Source organism: Triticum aestivum, chromosome 7B (genome assembly GCF_018294505.1).
Source record: "Triticum aestivum cultivar Chinese Spring chromosome 7B, IWGSC CS RefSeq v2.1, whole genome shotgun sequence".
Classification (NCBI taxonomy): domain Eukaryota; kingdom Viridiplantae; phylum Streptophyta; class Magnoliopsida; order Poales; family Poaceae; genus Triticum; species Triticum aestivum.
Window position 1 is genome coordinate 505,937,653 of NC_057813.1, and position 6,128 is coordinate 505,943,780.

At 46.5% G+C, this 6,128-nt stretch overlaps 1 long non-coding RNA gene across 1 annotated transcript; it reads right to left on the reverse strand.

Moving 5' to 3' along the window:
• Window positions 1–1,411: 1,411 nt before the first annotated feature.
• Window positions 1,412–4,246, reverse strand: LOC123161663 (uncharacterized). The gene is made up of 2 exons (XR_006480814.1): window positions 3,579–4,246; window positions 1,412–1,669 (listed from the first exon to the last, which is right to left on the reverse strand). It is a non-coding gene; the product is annotated as an uncharacterized lncRNA (long non-coding RNA).
• Window positions 4,247–6,128: the final 1,882 nt, after the last annotated feature.

Consider the following 6,128-nt stretch of genomic DNA (forward strand, 5'->3'; position numbering starts at 1 on the left):
TGAAAATATTGAATATGAAATTCCTTCGGGTATGTTAGAACAACTGCTAGCTAATCCTTATGCAGGAGATGGAACCGAACATCCTGATATGCACTTGATATATGTGGATGAAATTTGTGGATTGTTTAAGATTGCACGTTTGCCCAGAGGTGAAGCTAAGAAGAAGGTTTTCCCTTTATCTTTGAAGGAAAAAGCATTGACATGGTATAGGCTATGCGATGATATTGGATCTTGGAACTGGAACCGTTTGAAATTGGAATTTCATCAGAAATTTTATCCTATCCATCTAGCTCATCGGGATCGGAATTATATATATAATTTTTGGCCTCATGAAGGAGAAAGTATCACTCTAGCTTGGGGGAGGCTTAAGTCAATGTTATATTCATGCCCCAATCATGAGCTCTCAAGAGAAATTATTATTTAGAATTTGTATGCTAGGCTTTCTCGTAATGATCAATCCATGCTCGGTACTTCTTGTACTGGTTCTTTTATGAAGAAGACTATTGAATTTCAATGGGATCTCTTAGAAAGAATTAAATGCAACTATAAAAATTGGGAACTCGAGAAGGTAAAGAGTCAGGTATAGAAGCTAAGTTTGATTGTGTTAAATCTTTTATGAATACCGATGCTTTTCAAAAGTTTAGCACTAAATATGGACTTGACTCTGAGATAGTAGCTTCCTTCTGTGAATCTTTTGCTACTCATGTTGATCTCCCTAAGGAGAAGTGGTTTAAATATCACCCACCGATTAAAGAACCGGTAAAAGCTAAAGAAGAAACCATTATTTACAATGTTGATTCAGTTGTTCCCACTAGTTATATTGAAAAACCACCTTTTCCTGTTAGGATGAAGGAACATGCTAAAGCTTCAACTGTGGTTAACAAAAGTTATGTTAGAACACCCAAACCATCTGAACAAATCAGAGTTGAACCTAGTGTTGTTATGGTTAAAGATCTCTTAGTTGATAATATTGATGGGCATGTTATTTACTTATGTGGTGAAGCTTCTAGAATTGTCAAACCTGAAGGAAAAGATAAACATAGACCAGTTGTTGGCATGCCTGTTGTCTCAGTTAAGATAGGAGATCACTGTTATCATGGGTTATGTGACCTAGGTGCTATTGTGAGTGCTATTCCTTTCTCCTTATATCAAGAAATTAAAGATGAAATAACGCTTGCTGAAATAGAAGGCATAGATGTCACTATTAAACTTGCTAATAGAGATACTATATCACCAATTGGGATTCTTAGAGATGTTGAAGTCTTGTGTGGGAAAATAAAATACCCTACTAATTTTCTTATTCTTAGCTCCCCACAAGATGACTTTTTGTGGCACCCCAGCTCAGAGAAACCGGAACGCCCCATATTCCAGCCCAGAGATCAAGGAGAAGTCTTCTGGAATACGGCACTACTTAGCATAGAACAAATCGGCTCTTTATTGCAATCTATATGGGTACAAGGGGGTTACATCGGCACGGCGAAACTACACGTGCCACGGTTGCTCCATGCAAGCAGCAGAACATCACGAAGCAGCGTAATAATTCTAGCAGCAGAACAGCAACGACGGTGATGAACTCCACTCCACAGGGACTCTGGCTGGAACAGTTATCCTAGCTCGCAAACAAGGAATCCATGGCAAACAAGCAATCAAATCTGGCATGACCTGCAAACTGGCATGACACGCCAGGTTAGTACATTGAATGTACTTGCAACCTCACAGCAACCAAAGCAATCAAGACAAACAATAGCATGGCAATTACAGATTATTAAGCAATGAGGAACACGATACTATCAGAACAACATGGCATGAAAAACATGATACAGCTAGAACAATACGAGCATGGCATAAACATATGAACATGATGAGACTAGCATGCAACATGATGAAACTTTCATGCACCAACTTACTCTGCTCGGGTTACCTCGTAACCATCACCTGCACAAACTTACCATCACGGACATCACACGATCATCTCAGGATCCAATCAACCTTGGTATTAACGATACCGTAGTAATCATTTATGACCACAAGGAGCTTGACTTTTACCCTTTACTCTCGCATAACACCACAATATCCAACGAGTCGGTATTCAAGATACCACAGTGATCCTCTTACGATCACATAAATATAAACCAACTTCGTTCATCATCGAACCGGGGTTGTTATTAAGCACATCATTACTATTACTGTTGACCCATAGTGTGACCAACTACGAACTGGGCCCATATCCGCGGGCATGGCTATCGATAGATTTAACACACACACACTCTGCAGAGGTTAGCACACTGTACCCACACCACGGAACCCTGGCCTCGCACTCCCATTCAGGTGGACCAAAGCATTCTGACAAAACCGTCCTACTGCCATGACACTCTCCCGGCCACTCCGCCCAACTCCCCTTTGGGCTAAGTCCTAGGTGGCCCCGTGCCTACCAAAGGCACCAACGGCCACCGTCGTGGCAAAACGCTCCCAAACGGGGACAAGAATCCATACTCAACAACGGGCACACAAGGCTTACGCCATCCTACCTGATCAGGGTAGCGCCCGCGCATAACCTTCCCTCGCGGGAGGCACCGATGAGAGGCATGACAATAGACCCAGTTAGGACCCCCCCCCCATAGGGTAAGCGTGGTTGCACTGATCAGATCGATATGGTGGCACCATGACTCAGCAAACAGTTGTTCAAGTTCAATTTAATCCGGTTAAACTTGAATACAATATGCTGAGCCATGATAAAATAACATGATGCATGAGCATAATATCAAAATAACCATGGAGGTGCAACATAATCAACGAGCATAACAACAACATTTAATCATTTCTCCAGATGATCATGGCATACTGACGATCATGAATATCACAACTAGAACACTACTCATAGCATAACATGACCGCTTGCATCAACAATAAATACCATGCAATAACATAACGATAAACTACCATGCAAGCATTTAACCAACTGGGTGCAAAGGAACATGCATAACAACGGTACTCGGGACAGACGATAGTCATGCACCGAAGACCATCAACAACATGTACTATTACCAATCATTGCCAATATTAACATAATACTAGCATGAAGAACATAATAACAGAGTGCAAGAAAACATGACGGTAAACACCGATCCATAAGCATAACCGAAATAACGACAGCAGTAGCAAAATAATCAAACAATTGTTACAGATTCAAGTTGGAAACCAATGCTTTTGCATGGCTATCATGCAAATGGTGGTCGTGGCTTGCGTGGGGATGAAGAAGGCTCCGGGGAGAAGTGCGGAACGATCGCGGAAAGAATCGCCGGAAAGGGTTCGCTCTCACAGGGCTGATTAGGGGCAAGGGAAAAATGGTCATTTCCAGTATGTCAAACCATAGTGAAAATGATACCAAAAGTTCGGGCTCAACAAGACGAAGAAGTGGGCTTTGGAATCACCTAAATCGGAGTTACGGTTGCGGAGATATGAGGTGCAGAAGATCAGAGACTTTTCTATAAAAATAATATTCACAATCGGGTCCTTGAGTGGATAAGACAGAAGTGGTTTTCAGAAAATACGCTTTCTCTAAGGGTAAGCGTACTCACCAGGAGTACGTCTCCACTTATCCACGTCAGCGTGGTGGAGTCAACGCGGGGCTGGCTCCTGAGAGGCTGACTGGCGAGGCCCGTGCACCTCTCTCTCTCCTCCCTCTCCTCCTTCTCCAGCTCGACGCCGCCCGCAAAACAGAAGACCGGGCCGGTCCCGACGAGGCTCGCCGGCGGCACCGGCCACCATCTGCGGCGCCCGACCTACAGGATAGATCAGTGGGCCGAGGCGGTCCCATTCAGAAAGTGCCCGAACGCCGAGGAGCTAAGAAACGGGCGAGGCACTAGCCGCGGCGGACAGAGGTCCTGGCCGGAGTTGGGCTCGGCGCTCCGGTGGCGTAGGTGGGGGCTGGAGATGTGGGTTGGCTTCTAGGTGCTCGAGGGGATCCCTGGTTGTGTAGAGGAGGAGGGGGAGGCCTAGCTCGCCAGAATTGGGAGGGGACAGAGGTGGCGGTGCTCTTCGGGGCACGGCCCTAGGGTGGCTCCGGCGACGAGTGGGTGGGGTGGAGATGCTCTCTGGGAGGAGGGGAACACAATGGAGGGGTCGGGAGGAGGAGGGGAGGGCTGTCGTGCTCGAATTTGAGCCGAACAGAGCGGCGGCCATGGCGGCAATGGAGGGCAACGGGAGCTCCTCGAACTTGGGCTAGTGGCTATGCGGGACCAGAGGAGGGTGGGAAGGGGCTTGGTGAGATCGGGAGGCGAGGGGAGGGGCTTAAATAGCCGCGGCGTCGAGGCCGTGGCCATGGACGCGTGTCCGCTGCTCGGGCACAGCTCCGGGCCGGCAAAATCGGGGGGCCCGTGCGAAATTAAAAATGGGTCCCTATGTTACTAAAATGAACTAAAGAGTAATTATAATGTATATGATATAATGTTTTACACAACAATTGGATATATAAAAAATCATACCTATTCAACTCCCGGTTGCATAATATTTATTTGAACAACATCATTCTTTTAGTATTCTTTAAATGAAATATTTATAAAATTTATTAGTTAAAATTTTAATTTTTTTCTTTTCTCTTGCATTTATAGGAACCAGACTGATATTTTCTCAAGATGACTTAAATCTATATTATTGAAACACAAGATGCAACAGATGAATAAAATAAAATTAAAATGGCACGGCAAGAGATATCAATTAGAGATTATGCTTCAATGTTTCGCAATTAGACGATCCATCTAACTCACTAGCGGCAGGCTACGTGCTTTGAAGCCGTGAAGCATCCTGATGAATGAAGCCGTGAAGTACCTGGAATATCAATCCGTCGGGGCGACGATTTATCCGACAAGGCTACTAGTCTGGAAGTTGGGAGAGGAACGCAACAACAGCAGCGGTCGTGAAGCACCTGGAGTTGGTGGGCAATCAATCCGACGAGGCGACGATTGATCCGACAAGGCGACCAGTTTGAAAATTGGGAGAAGAAGGCAACAACAGCAGCGTCCTGAATTGCTTGCCGATCGATCCGATGAGGCGAAACCGCAAAGGCGACCATCCCGTTTCTTGTAGTGAGTAGCCATGCCGACACAACTAGTGATGTAGTTTTGCGATCCCATTTTCAGTCCATGATTCCTTTTTTTTAGAGAGGACCGACGATCCCCTTTCCAGACCTGGATTGATCGAGCGAACATCAGCTTTTTTTTTAGGGGAAAGCGAACATCAGTTTTGAGTGCTTGATGCCTCGAGGCTCAACACGCTCGACTGAAGCGGACGGAGCGCCAGCGCCGAGCGGCCCAGTGCCGTAGTACGTAGTAATTTTCTTTTTGAAATACTGTACTTCTAAAAAAATTGGGGCCCCCAAAAATCGTGGGCCCTGTGCCAGCTGCACATTTTGGACAACTAGCGGCCCGGCCCTGCTCGAGCACGTCCGCGTACGCATGTGCATGCCAGCGAGCTCGACGGACGGCGACGAGGAGCAACAGGGAGAAGCTCACAGGGTAGATGAGGTCGAGGGGCACAGGGAAGAAGCAGCCAGGGCGCCATTAAAGCCTTGTCGGCACTGTGCACCCGTGGACGCTCACTGTTCGGTGACAAGGACGGCTCACCGGGGAAGAAGACGGAGGGGTTAAGCGCTCCAAAGGGACGGCGACAACGCGGGGAACACACTGGACATGGCTAGGCTCCGAGGGGACGACTGCACAAACGGGGAGAAGGAGACAGAGGCGCCAGAGCGCGATTACTGCAGCCAGAGCGCGTGCACAGGGAAAAATCCACGCAGTCACCACACGACATGGCACGGGGAGGTCACGATGGGAAGGAAAAACTTGTCTAGTGGCTAGTCCTTAATCCCCAAGGCATCCCAAAAGTTAAATATAACGAGAAGGAGCCAAGTAGATGAATGAGAGATCATCCGAAGTTTGCTGTATCAGTTGTGGATGAGCACTGGTGATCAACAGGGACTTGATTGGGTCAAATGAAGTTGTCTGGGATGTTTGACTACGGAAGGACAAGAATCCTAGGGGGTTTGGATGGAAATGGGCCAAGTATTAATATAGTTGCTTTGCAACTGACTAAAATGGTCCAGAATGAAGATCATGATGATGCTCTCTCAT